This window comes from Canis lupus, chromosome X, assembly GCF_048164855.1.
Source record: "Canis lupus baileyi chromosome X, mCanLup2.hap1, whole genome shotgun sequence".
Classification (NCBI taxonomy): domain Eukaryota; kingdom Metazoa; phylum Chordata; class Mammalia; order Carnivora; family Canidae; genus Canis; species Canis lupus.
Window position 1 is genome coordinate 49,416,883 of NC_132876.1, and position 16,660 is coordinate 49,433,542.

Genomic DNA, 16,660 nt, shown 5'->3' on the forward strand with positions numbered 1-16,660 from the left:
TTAAATTCCATATATGAGTAAATTCATATGGTATTTGTCTTTCTGTGAACTGACTTATTTCGCTTAGCATAAAACTCTCTACTTCCATCCACATTGCTGGAAATGGCAAGATTTCATTGTTTATTATGGCTGACTAATAATTTTTGTGCTTTCTTAATGGTATCTTTGTAGCACAAATTTTTAAATTTGTCGAAGTCCAGTTTATCTGTTTTTCCTTTTGTTGTGTGCTATCACATTGAAGATACCATTACTTAATCCAAGTTTGTGAAGATTTATGCTTGTTTTAAGAATTTTAAATTTTTATCCCTTACATGTAGGTCTTTCATCCATTTTAAATTAATCTTTTTGTTTTGTTTTTATTTAAGTAAACTCTGTCCAATGTGGGCCTTGAACTCACAACCCCAAGAGTTGCATGCTTTACCAACTGAGCCAGCCAGGTCCCCCTAAATTAATTTTTATATATGGTATAAGATAGGGTCCCAACTGTATTTGTTTGCAGGTGGATATATAGTTGTCCCAAAATTCTGAACAATTTTAACACATGCATAGATTCATGTAACCACCATCATAATAAAGACCTAGAACTGTTGTTTTTTTTTTCTTAAGATTTTATTTATTTATTCATGGGAGAGAGAGAGAGAGAGAGGCAGAGACATCGGCAGAGGGAGAAGCAGGCTCCCCACAGGGAGCCTGATGCAGGACTCGATCCCAGGACCCTGGGATCACAACCTGAACCAGAGGCAGACAATCAACCACTGAGCCACTCAGGTGTCCCTAAAACTGTTCTGTAACCACAAAGATCCCTGCTACCCTTTTATTGTAAGTCATCTCTCTTCCCATGTTTCTAAATCTTGGCAACCACTTATCTGTTCTCCATCTCTATAATTTTATCATTTAGAATGTTATATAAGTGGAAGCATACAGTATGTAACATTTTGAGAATGGCTTTTTCACTCAACATAATTCCCTTTAGATCAATCCAACTTCTTGTGTGTAGTATTAATAGTTTTATTGTGTGCTTGGATTCCTTGAGGGTTTCTACATAATCTTGTCATCTATAAATAGGGAGAATTTTATTTTGTCCTTTCCAATCTTTATTTATTTGATTTCATTTTTCTTGCCTTATCAAGCTGTTTAGAATGTCTAGTACTATGTTGAATAGCAGCGGTGAGAGCAGACACCTTTGCCTTGTTTCTGAAATTATTCATTCTTTTAATCTTAAGTATGATATTAGCTCTAGTTTTTTTTTGAGAATTTTCTTTACTAGGTTAATGAAGTTATCTTGTATCCTAGTTTTTCTGAGAGTTTTTATAATTAATGGATGTCAAATGCTTTTTTTTTTTACATCCTTTGATATGATCATGTGGTTTTTCCTTTTAGCCTGTTGATAGTTGAATGACATTAATTTTTAAATATTGAACTAGCCTTAGATTTCTGGAATAAACCCCACCTAGTTGTGGTGTATAATTATTTTTATACATTGCTGGATTATATTTGTTTATATCTTTTGGAGGATTTTTATATCTGAGGGATATAAATACCATGAGGGATATTGGACTGTAAGCTTTTTTTTACTGGCTTTGTTTGATTTGGTGTCAAGATAATATTGCCCTCATAAATGTAAGCTGGACTTACCTTATCTTTTTTTTTACCTTATCTTTTCTGAAAGAGATTGTGCAGAATTGTTAATAATTCTTTAAATGGTTTGGTAGAATTCTCTAGTGAAACCTTATGGGCCTGGAGATTTCTCTTTCAGCAGTTTTTGAACTATGAGCTCAATTTCCTAAATAATTATAGATTCAAATTATTTCATATTGGAAGAGTTGTGGTAATTTGTGCTTTTTGAGGAATTGTGGTCCATTTCATCCAAGTTGTCTAATCTATCTCTGCAGAGGTATTCATAATATTCTCTTATCCTTTTGATGTATGAAAGTTTTGTGGCCATATCTCCTTTTCATTCATGATACTGGTAAATTGTACCTTCTCTCTTTTTTGTTATTCTTTCTAGAGGTTTATCGGTTTTAATTTTTTTTCCCCAAAGAACCCAGCTTTTTGTTTCATTTTTATATGGTTTTTCTGTCTTTCAATTTCACTGATTCCTGCTCTTATCATTATATTCTTTCATTCTGTTTGCTTTGAGTATATGTTGCTGTTGTTTTTCTAGTTTCTTAGGGTAGGAGCTTAGATTATGTGAGTGAGTTTTTTTCTTTTCTAATATAAGTATTTAGTGCCATAAATTTACTTCTCTTCGCTGCTTTTAGCTGCATCCCACAAATTTTGATATATTGTGCTTTCATTTTCATTCAGTTCAATGTATTTTTTTAAATTTCTGTTGAGACTTCTTTGACTCATGACATATTTATACATGAGTTGTTTAATTTCTAAATGTTTGGAGATTTCCCTGTTGTTTTCTGGTACTGATTCCTAGTTTGATTTCACTGTGGTCAGAGAACACAGTTTGTATGGTTGTAGTTTTTAAAAATTTGTTCAGAAAAGAAAATTGGTTCAAGTTTAGTTTATGATCCAGGAGATAGTCTGTCTTGGTGAATGTCCCAGAGGCTCTTGAAAAGAATGTATGTTCTGCCATTGGTGGGTGGAATGTCTTGCAAATGCTAGTTGATAGTACTGTTCAGTTCTTCTGTATCCTTGATGATTTTCTTTTTTTTTTCCTTCCTTGATGATTTTCTAATAGTTCCAGCAGTTGTTGAGAAAGGGGTATTGAAGTTTTCTAAGTATAATTGTGGATTTGTTTGTCTTTACATTTCTGTTAGTTTTAGCTTAATATATTTTGTGGCTGTGTCGTTTGGTGCCTACACATTTAGATTTGCTCTGTCTTGTAGAATTGACCCTTTCATCATTATGTAATGTCTCCTCTGTCTCTGGTAATGTTCTTTGTTCTAAAGTCTACCTTATCTTTTTACTCTTTTTGTATGATATATCTTTTATTTTCAACCTACCTATATCATTATGTTTGAAGTGGATTTCTTGTAGACAGCATGTTTGGGTCATGTTTTTTTAACCATTCTTTCAATCTCATTTTTTATTTTATTACTTTTTAAAAAGATTTTATCTATTTCTTTGAGAGAGAGTGAGCAAGTATGTGCACAAGTGGGGCAGAGGGGCAGAGGAAGAGGGAGAAGCAGACTCCCTGTTGAGCAGGGAGCCTGACTTCAGGCTCTATCCCAGGAGCCTGAGATCATGACCCCAGCCAAAAGCAGATGCTTAACCAACTGAGCTACGTAGGTGCCTGTCAGTCTCATTTTCTAATTGGTTTACTTAGGCCTTTTATATTTCACATAATTGCTGATATATTAAAGCTTAAGTTTGTTGTTTTATTTTTTGTTTGTTTCCTGTTTGTTCTCTCTGTTTATTGTTCCTCTTCATTTTTCCTGCTTTGCTATGTGTTACTTGAATCTTTTTTAATAATTCCATTTTGGGGGATGCCTGGGTGGCTCAACAGTTGAGTGTCTGCCTTTGGCCCAGGGCGTGATCAAGTCCCACATTGGGCTCCCGGCCTGGAGCCTGCTTCTCTCTCTGCCTGTGTCTCTGCCTCTCTATCTCTGGTCTCATTAATAAATGAATAAAATCTTTAAAAAATAAATAGTTGTAAAGGATGTAATGGCCTGCATATTGTAAATATTAGCGCTTAAAAATAAAAACTGTGACATCACTCTTTAAAAAAACAATAATAATTCCATTTTGGTTAATCTGTACAGGTCTTGATTATATTTTTTTGCATAGATTTTTTTTTAGTAGTTGCTCTAATTATTGCATTATATCTTAGTAACTTATCACAGTCCACTAATGTCAACATCTTAGCCTTTGGAAAGCTTTCAGCCATTATTTCTTCAAATATTCTTTCAGCTCCATAGTCTTTTCTTCTCTTTTTCTATGACTCCCATAATATGAATGTTCTGTCCTTTTTTTATTTTCCTGCAAGTCCTAATGCTTACTTGGTTCACTTATCTCTAATTACTGCTGGGAGGCAGTGGGAGTTCAGCTCCCTTGCTGGTGCCTTCCACATCAGGTGGAAAAATGGGCAATGGATTGACTCTTACCACCTCATTGCTGCCAGGTAAGGAAGTCCCTACTGATATTACCACAGTGAGGAAGATGGAGTGCTAACTAGCACCACCTAGTATTGCCTCATTCCATCTCTTTGCTACTGGGGAGGTGGGGTGGATGTTCAGTTCCCTGTTTGGTCATGTTGGCACCTCCCCTGTGGAGGAAACAGAGAGCTAACTCACCCTGCCTAACTGCTGCCACGTAGGACCAGACATGGGTGACTCTATGTGATACCACTGATACTACAGGGAAGGGGCAGTTTTTCCTTTGATGTTTGGCTAGAGTGGGGTGGGTATTATCAAAAAGGTGCTAGGTCACCCTTTCCCTGATTATTTAACTAAAGGAAACAAGCTTATCTTTGGCCCTTTTTTGGTCTGGGTTTATTGGCAGTTTCAGGTTGCAGGCTTCTCTAGCACCCCATCTGCAATATAGGAGGCAAAAAGATGCACCAGACAACTTTTTTAAAAAAGATTTTATTTATTTGACAGAGAGAGTTAGAGCACAAGCAGGGGAAGCAGCAGACTGAGGGAGAGGGAGAAGCAGGCTTCCTGTTGAGCAGGGAGCCCAATGCAGGGACTTAGTCCCAGGACCCTGGGATCATGACCTAAGTTGAAGGCAGGCGCCCAGCCAATGGAGCCACCCAGGGTCCCCAAGAGCACCCGGACAACTTACCATTGTAGTGTTTCTTATATCCTAAAGTCCCTAGAAAGTCCACTTACTCCTTTCTACTTTTCAGGTTCTTCTATGCTTGATTGTTATTTCATCCAGGGTTTTTTTGTTGTAAGAGGGAGGATTGGTAAGAAATGAGCCATTAATTTTGAAAAAAAAATTTATTCTTTCCGTCTGCCTTCCTTGGGTGTATTTAGTTGTTAGTTATCTGTATTCTTGAGTTGACCATTTAGTTCACTTATTGTCAGCCAAAATAGTTCATATTGCCAGCTGAAATATATTTGAGTATATTAGAATAAATAAATGAATTTGGTGCTAGAACTTTCTTATGAGTACCACTTTAGCTGCATATCGTGGGTTTTGATGGGTGTTGATTTCCCTGTAAATCATTTCTGAACAGTTGTAATTTCTGTTTTGATTCTCTATTTAACCCAAGGGTTATTTAGAAGAGTGTTTTTAAAATGCTAAGTGAGTAGATGGGAGACAGAGCTGTCCTTTATGCCTGCATATTTCTACACAAGGCCAGCTAAGTCCTCAGAAGCTCTAATAGAAAAATGAAATTTGAAATTTGGTCCCCTGCTATTTTTTCTGAATTCTTCATCCTTCCAGTGCTTATTGTATACTTACATTCAATAAATCTCAAGATGCTTGGTCTTGACAAACAGGAAAAAAGAAAATTAGGACATAGTTCCTTCCTTCAAGAAGTATAGTATTTACCTGGGATGATGGTATATCTACCGAAACCAGTTTGTTTGTTTGTTTGTTTGTTTGTTTGTTTATTCGAGAGAGAGAGAGAGAGAGAGAGATTGGCAGAGACACAGGCAGAGGGAGAAGCAGACTCCATACAGCCTGACATGGGACTGGATCCCGGGGTCTCCAGGATCAGGCCCTGGGCTGAAGGTGGTGCTAAACCGCTGAGCCATTCAGGCTGCCCCTGAAACCAGTTAAATACAGCACCTGACAATAGTGATTGAATTACTGGTGATGGGGCTTCAGTGTAGGCTAAACTAGTTGGGGGAGGACCTCTTAGAGGAGGGAGTAACTTTTTTTTTTTATTGGTGTTCAATTTACTAACATACAGAATAACCCCCAGTGCCCGTCACCCACTCACCCCCACCCCCCGCCCTCCTCCCCTTCCAACACCCTTAGTTCGTTTCCCAGAGTTAGCAGTCTTTACGTTCTGTCTCCCTTTCTGATATTTCCCACACATTTCTTCCCCCTTCCCTTATATTCCCTTTCACTATTATTTATATTCCCCAAATGAATGGAACATATAATGTTTGTCCTTCTCCGACTGGCTTACTTCACTCAGCATAATACCCTCCAGTTCCATCCACGTTGAAGCAAATGGTGGGTATTTGTCATTTCTAATAGCTGAGTAATATTCCATTGTATACATAAACCACATCTTCTTTATCCATTCGTCTTTCGTTGGACACCGAGGCTCCTTCCACAGTTTGGCTATCGTGGCCATTGCTGCTATAAACATCGGGGTGCAGGTGTCCCGGCGTTTCATTGCATTTGTATCTTTGGTGTAAATCCCCAGCAGTGCAATTGCTGGGTCGTAGGGCAGGTCTATTTTTAACTGTTTGAGGAACCTCCACACAGTTTTCCAGAGTGGCTGCACCAGTTCACATTCCCACCAACAGTGTATGAGGGTTCCCTTTTCTCCACATCCTCTCCAACATTTGTTGTTTCCTGCCTTGTTAATTTTCCCCATTCTCACTGGTGTGAGGTGGTATCTCATTGTGGTTTTGATTTGTATTTCCCTGATGGCAAGTGATGCAGAGCATTTTCTCATGTGCATGTTGGCCATGTCTATGTCTTCCTCTGTGAGATTTCTGTTCATGTCTTTTGCCCATTTCATGATTGGATTGTTTGTTTCTTTGCTGTTGAGTTTAAGAAGTTCTTTATAGATCTTGGAAACTAGCCCTTTATCTGATATGTCATTTGCAAATATCTTCTCCCATTCTGTAGGTTGTCTTTGAGTTTTGTTGACTATATCCTTTGCTGTGCAAAAGCTTCTTATCTTGATGAAGTCCCAATAGTTCATTTTTGCTTTTGTTTCTTTTGCCTTCGTGGATGTATCTTGCAAGAAGTTACTATGGCCGAGTTCAAAAAGGGTGTTGCCTGTGTTCTTCTCTAGGATTTTGATGGAATCTTGTCTCACATTTAGATCTTTCATCCATTTTGAGTTTATCTTTGTGTATGGTGAAAGAGAGTGGTCTAGTTTCATTCTTCTGCATGTGGATGTCCAATTTTCCCAGCACCATTTATTGAAGAGACTGTCTTTCTTCCAATGGATAGTCTTTCCTCCTTTATCGAATATTAGTTGCCAATAGGATCCAACAGTACATTAAAAAAATTATTCACCATGACCAAGTAGGATTTATCCCTGGGACACAAGGCTGGTTCAACACCCGTAAAACAATCAATGTGATTCATCATATCAGCAAGAGAAAAACCAAGAACCATATGATCCTCTCATTGGATGCAGAGAAAGCATTTGACAAAATACAGCATCCATTCCTGATCAAAACTCTTCAGAGTGTAGGGATAGAGGGAACATTCCTCGACATCTTAAAAGCCATCTATGAAAAGCCCACAGCAAATATCATTCTCAATGGGGAAGCACTGGGAGCCTTTCCCCTAAGATCAGGAACAAGACAGGGATGTCCACTCTCACCACTGCTATTCAACATAGTACTGGAAGTCCTAGCCTCAGCAATCAGACAACAAAAAGACATTAAAGGCATTCAAATTGGCAAAGAAGAAGTCAAACTCTCCCTCTTCGCCGATGACATGATACTCTACATAGAAAACCCAAAAGTCTCCACCCCAAGATTGCTAGAACTCATACAGCAATTCGGTAGCGTGGCAGGATACAAAATCAATGCCCAGAAGTCAGTGGCATTTCTATACACTAACAATGAGACTGAAGAAAGAGAAATTAAGGAGTCAATCCCATTGACAATTGCACCCAAAAGCATAAGATACCTAGGAATAAACCTAACCAAAGATGTAAAGGATCTATACCCTCAAAACTATAGAACACTTCTGAAAGAAATTGAGGAAGACACAAAGAGATGGAAAAATATTCCATGCTCATGGATTGGCAGAATTAATATTGTGAAAATGTCAATGTTACCCAGGGCAATATACACGTTTAATGCAATCCCTATCAAAATACCATGGGAGTAACTTTTTAAAGAAATATTTTATTTAAATTCAGTTTGCCAACATATAGTGAAACACCCATTGCTCATCTGAGGAGGGAATATTTGAAGTAGACCCTAAAGAATAGGCACGATTTATATGTGCAGAGAGGAAACGGAAAAATGTTTCAGGCTGAGAGACTGGTATATCAAAGGCTGCCATTCACAAAAATGGGAAAGTTATGTTGTGGTGGTACAGGAAGATGAAGTCAGTTTTATTTATTTATTTATTTTTAAAGATTTTATTTATTCATGAGAGACACAGAGAGGCAGAGACACAGGCAGAGGGAGAAGCAGGCTCCATGCAGGGAGCCCGATGTGGGACTTGACTCCGGGACTCCAGGATCACGCCCTGGGCCGAAGGCAGACACTCCACTGCTGAGTCACCCAGGTGTCCCATGAATTCAGTTTTAGACGTGTTGAGTTTTGGATTATTATAGGACATCCAAAAGGGAAATACCCTGGAAGTCATTGACCCTCATTCAGTGATAAACTAATGGAGTTTAGCTTTGTCCAAACAGTAGTCTGTTTTCCTGGCTTGGTCAAGGTTCTGGTTTGGATAGTATTTTGGTTGAATATATGTGTCAGAGATGGTATACCAGATATCTTCTGATTACCCCTCCAGATCCACTCTCCACCTACTGTCTGCCCCGGGAGAGACTAATCTACATGGATTATATCAGTGCGTTTCCATCCCTTCTTGGCTTCTGGTAGGGTTTAGGTGGTAGAGATACCTGGCCTGACATCAAAGGGAGGGAAGAAACCAAGGTTAGGGTTTTATTCCTGGCTTCTGCCTTGGAAGATTGCTGTAGGCTGAATGCTCTCTTAACCAAAGCTCACAGTTTCTCTCAAGAGGACCCCTTCTGTGCCGCATTCTTCTTTTTCCTGCTATCTGTCCCTTCCCTTCATCATTTTGGGTGTATCGGTGGTAAAACAGCCCCAAGTTACTGTGCTCTGTATCCCTGTTGGTTTTCCTACACTCTGCCCATACCTTTGTAGACAGTCCTTTTGTTAAAATTTCCACTAATTTTACTAATTTGAGCATGCCATCTGTTTCCTGCTAGGACCCTGACTGATACAGATGAAGTCTCAACTTTCAAAGCCTTAGAATACAATAAAATAAGCCTAACATAAAATATTACTAAATATGATTCAGTCTGTCTTTCTCTGATTAATCTAGGCTCTTGTAGTGCTTCCAGATAATCATTCTGAACCCCAGTCCGCAGAGTATCATAGATGTGTAGAAGTGCCAGTTCATGGAATATTAACAATAGCTAGCACATATTAGTTACTTATTCTTTCCATGCACTGTGCTAAACATGTTTTACATGTATTATTTTATTTAACCTACTCAGCAACCCTATGAAGTAGGTAATGATTTTTTAAAAAAAGTCTTTTTATAGGCGAGGAAACAAAAGCTCAGAGAGATTAAATAGCCTGTCAAAGATTTCACAGCTAAGAACACCACAGCCCAGAGAGCTGGGCTGTAAACTCAGGTCTGTGTGACTCCATGGCTCATGTTCTAAACTCAGAGTGTGATCCTTAGATCAGCAGCATCTGAGAGCTTGTTAGAAAAGCAGAATCTCAGGTTTTACCTCACAACTCTTGGATCAGAGTCTATTTTAACAAGATCCCCAGAGGATTCACATGCACATGAAAGTTTGAGAAAGCAGCACTCTAAACCATGTTCCTCTGCAGCCTGACTACTGTAGAAAGTCATATTTTACTTGTGCTGAGCAGAAAGAATATTTACTCCAAAAAAGTGTGTGGGATACCTGGGTGGCTCAGTGACTGAGCGTTTGCCTTTGGCTCAGGGCGTGATCCCGGGGTCCAGGGATTGAGTCCCACATCGGGATCCCCATGGGGAGCCTGCTTGTCTGTCTGCCTGTGTCTCTGCCTCTCTGTGTGTGTCTCTCATGAATAAATACAATCTTTAAAAAAAAGAAACCAAAAAGGTAACTGTGTGAGGTGACAGATATGTTAATTATCTTAGTCGTAGTCATCATTTCACAATGTGTGTGTGTATATATATATATATATATCTCAAAACATCATGATATACACCTTAAATATATATATATATATATAAAACTTTATTTTGTCAATCATACTTCAATAAAGCTGGAAACAAAAGAATATTTCCTATTCTGCGCTCTTTAATACTGCTTTCCTGGGATGCCTGAGTGGCTCAGTGATTGAGCGTCTGCTTTTGGCTCAGGACGTGATGAGGGGTATAGGGTTTGAGTCTCGCATCAGGCTCCTTGCAGGGAGCCTGCTTCTCCCTCTGCCTATGTCTCTGCCTCTCTCTCTTCTGTGTCTCTCATGAATAAATAAATAAAATATTTTTTAAGATTTATTCATTCATTCATTCATTCATTCATTCATTCATGATAGAGAGAGAGAGAGGCAGAGACACAGGCAGAGGGAGAGAAGCAGGCTCCATGTTGGGAGCCCGACGTGGGATTCGATCCCAGGGCTCCAGGATCGCGCCCTGGGCCAAAGGCAGGCGCTAAACAGCTGAGCCACCCAGGAACCCCCAAATAAATAAAATCTTAAAAAAAATAATACTAATATCCTATTGTCTTCTAGCCAGAGTCTGCAAAGCCATTGCTATCATTTTGATGGGTGGCATTGAGATCCAGTCGGAACCTAACCTGGTGAGAGATGGCAAGAAGCAGCTGGAACTGCTGCTGTTGTAGAAACGAGTGTTTGGACATAGGTTGCTGCCAGGATTCTTTTATAGTTGGACTTCAAACATGTTTTACATATACTTTTATGTGTGCCTTTACAGCATCTGTGGCTGCTGTTCTGAAGAGACTCCTGAATCTGTATATTCTTGGCTGGTCCTCAGAAAAACTAGTCTGCTCAGAAAGTCTGATTTAATGCCCTTAGGTTCTCCTTTCTACAGTGTTTGCTTCCCACCCCCATCCCTTAGTCACCACCCAATGTCTTTCTTCTTATCCCTTTCTTGTCCCTGTCAATATCTGCTTTAAGAAAGCCTATCAGATCATAAACCCATGAGATGTGCTCTATCTCATTAATTATCAAGGAAATTCAAATTAAAACCACAAGATGGTGCACCTGGGTGGCCCAGTCAATTAAGCATCTGCCTTTAGCTCAGGTCATGATCTCAGGGTCCTGGGATGGAGCCCATGCTAAGCAGAGAGGCTGCTTCTCCCTCTCTCTCTGTGCTTGCTCTCCTTCTGTGTACTCTGTCAAGTAAAAAAAAATAAAAATCTTAAAAAAAACCCCACAAGATATGACTACACATCCATCAGAGTGGCTAAAATGAGGAAAGACTAATAGTACCATGAATTAATGAAGATTTAGATCGATTGGAACTTTTGTCCACTATTGGTGGTAATGAAAATTGGTGGGGCGCCTGGGTGGCTCAATCAATTAAGTGTCTGCCTTCAGCTCAGATCATGATCTCTAGATCCTGGGATCAAGCCCCACGTCAGGCTCCCAGATCAGCAGAGAGCCTGCTTCTCCCTCTCCCTCTACCCCTCCCCCCACTCATGCTCTTTCTCTCTCTCTCTCTCTCAAATAAATAAAATCTTAACAGAAAAGAGAATTGGTACAACTACTTTGGAAAACTATTTGGCAATATCTACTAAAGTTGAACTTATGAATGAATGCCCTATGACCAAGTAATTCCACTTGTGGATTATTTATTTATTTTTAAAATTTCAAATATGTTATTTAAAAAATCTTTACCATCATTTACAAAACCCTAGATACATTTCAAAACATCTTTTAGGGACACCTGGGTGGCTCAGCGGTTGAGCATCTACCTTTGGCTCAGGACGTTATCCCTGGATCTGGGATTGAGTCCTGCATGGGGCTCCCCACGGGGCAGGGGGGCTGCTTCCCCCTCTGCCTGTGTCTCTGTCTCACTTTCATGAATGAATAAGTAAAATCTTTTAAAAAATCTTTTAATTGCAGTACCTAGAGAAAGGATTTTACCATCTTGCCTTACTAGTGATACAGACTGTCATCAACAAAGGTCTCATGGTTCACTCACGGATTTTTTAAAAAGATTTTTTATTTATTGTTTTGAGAGAGAGATAGAGACAGAGAGAGCACAAGTAGGGGGAGTGGCAGAGGGAGAGGGAGAAGCAGACTCCCTGCTGATCTGGGAGCCTGACGTGGGGCTTGATCCCAGGACCTAAGGATCATGACCTGAGCTGAAGGCAGACACCTAACCATCTGAGGCACCCACGTGCTGCTCACTCATGGATTTTTAATCGAGAGAAACTCTCCCACATGTGCCCATGCATATACAGATGTCCACTGAAGAATTTTATTTGTAATAGTAAAAAAAAGGAAAACAAACTAAATGACCATCAACGGAATGAATATATAAATTATGGTGTATTCATCTGATAGATTTCCACAAAGCAGTTAAAATGAATTATAACTACATGTAGAACGTAGAACTCCAGCAAAATTTTATCAAAAGCATACTGTTGAGGAAAAATTAGCATAAAACTCCATATTATTATATTTATGTCAAATATAAGAACACAAAACAATATCCTAGAATGTTTATGGTATATGCAATAATAAAAAGAGAAAAGTCCTCACTAAATATTTGCATGTACACCCCCTACCTACCGCCAGAGCCATTTACTTGTATAACTAGGATGAGAAGCCAGTATTCCTTCTGCTTTTTCCTTTTTTTCTCTTTATTTAAAATTTTATTTGTAAAAAAAAATTAAAAAAACCTTTATTTGTAAAGCAACTTAATGTTCACAGTAAAATTGAGGGGAAGGTACAGAGATTTCCCATATTCCTTATTCTTCTTTAAGTTAAGTAATGGAGGCCTCAAACTCCAAAGGATCTATAGTTAATAACGTAAGCTCCCTGTCTCCAATAGCTAGGCCTTGTGTTGCTGACACTACATTATGGGAGCCTAGTGAGTTTGAGAGATCTATAGGGTTGACTATCTCTTAATCCATGAAGGCAGGGAACAAAGTTGCAATAGGTTTTTTCTTCTGCATCCTCACCCTCTGTCTACTGGCCACAAGTGCTGAGTTTGACCTGCTTAAGGGTATCAGTAAACAGCGTAATGTGAAACACTAATAAGTAGGTGACTGTTCCAACCTCAAGCCGAACTCCTCCAGCATTTTACTTGCCTTATTTGACTAGCTCTGGCAGTAGCTACTGTACACAAAACCCAATCCAGAGAGCAGAAAAGCTATAAATACTCTCCAGTGTAATTAAAATGAACTATTGACAGAGTACTTGAATCAAAATCGTAAGGCCTGAACAACACAGGTTTTAATAGTAAGAGCTTACAGGGTATTTAGGAGAAACAGAATTCATGAAAATGGAAGGCAGTACCTGGTCCCTGTTCTCCCTGACCTACTGTGGTTACTTTTTTTCTCAATTACTTAGTAATTGGCTTTAAATTCCCCAGGCTATTAAGACCTTGAAAATCTACCAGAGGGGTATATGAGATAGAATAAGATAGAGTTTTAGAAGGGCAGGGAAAAAAGAAAAGAGGAGACTCTTGAGTAGGTTAATTTCCATTCTTTGATGTTGGAATTGACAGTCTGCCCTGCCTCTTTTGGGTATTTGATCTAGTAATCTTAAGAAGAGCCTTAAAAGATGTGGTTGGGTTCTAGTCCCATCACCACCACTTACTAGCCTTGTATCCTTGAGCAAATTAATTTCCTTTGAACTTCAAGTACCTCATCTATAAAATACTACTGTTTACTTAATATGGTCATTGAGGTATGTAAAGTGCTTAGCTTGGCCCATGGTAAGAGCTCAATAAATTAATGATGACCATTCTTGTTCTGACAGCGTCATGGAAGCAAAGGAGGAGAGCATTTCTTGTAGGAGAGGGAGATCTGCCCTATATAATGCCAAATGCAACAGAGAGGTCAAGGAGAATGAGAATTGAGAAAAGCCAAGGATTTTGACTATTAGAAATGCAGAATTAGGGACACCTGGGTGGCTCAGCGGTTGGGCATCTGCCTTCGACTCAGGGTGTGATCCCGGAGTGCTGGGATTGAGTCCCACATTGGGCTCCCTGCATGGTGCTTGCTTCTCCCTCTGCCTATGTCTCTGCCTCTCTCTGTATCTCTCATGAATAAATAAATAAAATCTTTAAAAAAAGAAATGCAGAATGACATGTACACTTATCTTCTGAACTCCTTTTACTCAAAATGGGAATTAGTTTAAAAAGGAAATCTATCACTTTTTGCAGTCTGGATACATATCTACTTTAACTTTAGAGCAAACATTGCTTATAGGGAGAATATATAAGAAGGCAGCTGTGACAGCCATAAGCAGACTCTTGCCATGCTGTCCATTAGAGTTTTCTGTGATGTGGAAATGTTCTCTGTGGCTGCTGAACACTTGAAATGTGGCTAGTGTAACTGAGGAACTGAAATTTTAACTTTATTTAATCTTAATTCGTTCCAACTTAAATAGTCACATGTGGACAGTGGCTGCTGTCAGTCTAATTGAGGAAGCAAGGCATATACTCTTGAAACCATTAAATACCAAAAGGATTGTGGCCAGACAGTAGAGACTTAATTATTCAACAAGAGATTGATACCTTTCTGGGATGGAGAATTTAAGGAGAGTCTTATAGAGTAGGTGAAACTTGGGCTTGACCTTGAAGGATATATAGTATTTGGATAGTAGCAGGAAAGAAGGCAGGAGGTCACTCCAGATGGGTTGGAGGGGGTAGGCAGAAATTTAGAGTTAGAAATGCCTCCTATATGAGAAGTTGGAGGACAGTGGCTATTCTACAATAGAGCTTTTATATTAGGAGTTAGGTGGGTTTGGGCCAGGTCATGGACAGCCTTGAATCCTATAATAAGGTATGTGGGCTTTGTCCACATAGGCCAGTGTTTTTACAAAGCTTGCTTAAAACATGGATTCCCAGGCCCCACCCTGACCTACTAAATCAAATTTTCAGGGTTTCAGCTTAGGAAATCAGTATTTTAAGCAAGCTCCTCAGGTGTGTATGCTGCACATTCAAGTTTAAGATCTATTAGGTAAAAAAACAATAAAAAAAATAAGATCTATTAGGTAGGCAGAAGGGAGCCCTTGGGAACTTTTGGTCAAAGGAGTGATGTGATGACAGAGGTATCACAGGAAGCTTGATAAGGTGGGAAAGTGTAGGATATAGAAACTAAGTAAGGAAATCAGTTAGGTGACTGTTAAAATAGTTCAGATATGAATTTCACAAATGCAGACTTCTTTCTGGCTTGTATCTTTGGAACTGTGAAATTGATCCCTAATATTTCCTATATTTGAATTTTCCACACAATTTGTTTGCTGTTTGAAATGACTACGGCCCAGGCATCAGAGCCTGACTTCCTGGGTTCAAATCCCAGCCCTAAAACCTAAGCTGTTTTAGCTTAGAGACACTCCTTAATTTCTCTGTGCTTCAATGTCCTTATTCATAAGCTGGAGATGATCTTAGTGCCTATATCATAAGTACATTGTGAGTATTAAATGAGATCATAAATAGCTTACAACAGTACCTGGCATATAGTAAGCACTCAAAGTTGGTGTTAATATTATTTAAACTAAAAATTAGCTCTTTTAGTTTATTATGATTTGTATAATAGTTAAAGCCAAACAGATGCATCTCACAAAAAAGTGTCAAATTTGCCCACTTACAATATTAAAACCAAGCCCTACACTTTTTGATTATTGAGTTGTATTTCAAAGCTTCATTCTTCACTTAATTTAACATATGGTCATCCTTCATAAAATAAATCTAAATAGATGACAAATTGTTCTTCTCACTGAATGTGTTAATCTATGGTTAGTTCCTGGCTATGAATTATATATATCTTTTTAATCTTTGTACTTTTTAAGTCGTTGCTAGCTTTCAATGAATGCTGTTTATAATATTTATTTGAGAAAAAGAATGACCTCTATTTGTTCTTCTAGGGGGCTGATGATTAAAATAAAATTTGGTTTCTTGGGCAGCCCAGGTGGCTCAGCAGTTTAGCACCGCATTTGGCCCAGGGTGTGATCCTGAAGACCTGGGATCGAGTTCTGCATCTGGGTCCCTGCATGGAGCCTGCTTCTCCTTCTGCCTGTGTCTCTGCCTCTCTCTGTGTGTCTCTCATGAATAAATAAATAAAATATTTTTTTTAAAAATTGGTTTCTTGTCTGGGTATATGGCCTAGTATTAGTGACCCTATGATGTACTGTGACATGCAGCAACAGCTTTTTGAAGGAATGAGAAACTCTTATGTGCCTTACTTGGTAGTTTGTGAACTCCTGGCTACTGTGAACTTCTGGCTTCACTTTTCTTTCAGGCCTCACCTGAACAGAAGCTTCTCCTAGGCTCTCCAGTTTCCTTTGACAGTTAGCTGCTTGAAGCAACTCTCAAGATACACCTTCAAGTCTTGAGGGCAGAGAGGGAAGCAAACAGTAAAGACCCGTGATAACCACCTAAACACTTCTGAGACAGACTGAGCAAAAAAAATGCCTTCGACTCTTCTTTTTTCTTTCAGAAACAAAGTCACTCCTAACTTTGTTCACTTAAATTCTGTTAGATGGTTGAAAAAGATAGGTCTGGGCACATGGGTGGCTCAATCGGTTAAATGTCTGCCTTCAGGGATCCCTGGGTGGCGCAGCGGTCTGGCGCCTGCCTTTGGCCCAGGGCGCGATCCTGGAGACCCGGGATCGAATCCCACATCGGGCTCCCGGTGCATGGAGCCTGCTTCTCC

At 39.1% G+C, this 16,660-nt stretch overlaps 1 protein-coding gene across 1 annotated transcript in view; it reads left to right on the forward strand.

Moving 5' to 3' along the window:
* Positions 1–16,089, forward strand: part of TRMT2B (tRNA methyltransferase 2 homolog B) — a 117,810-nt gene extending 101,721 nt beyond the window's left edge. Inside the window, 1 exon segment of the mRNA XM_072817809.1 lies at positions 15,873–16,089. The gene's annotated coding sequence lies outside the window, so the exon portion shown is untranslated.
* The last annotated feature ends 571 nt before the right edge of the window (positions 16,090–16,660 follow it).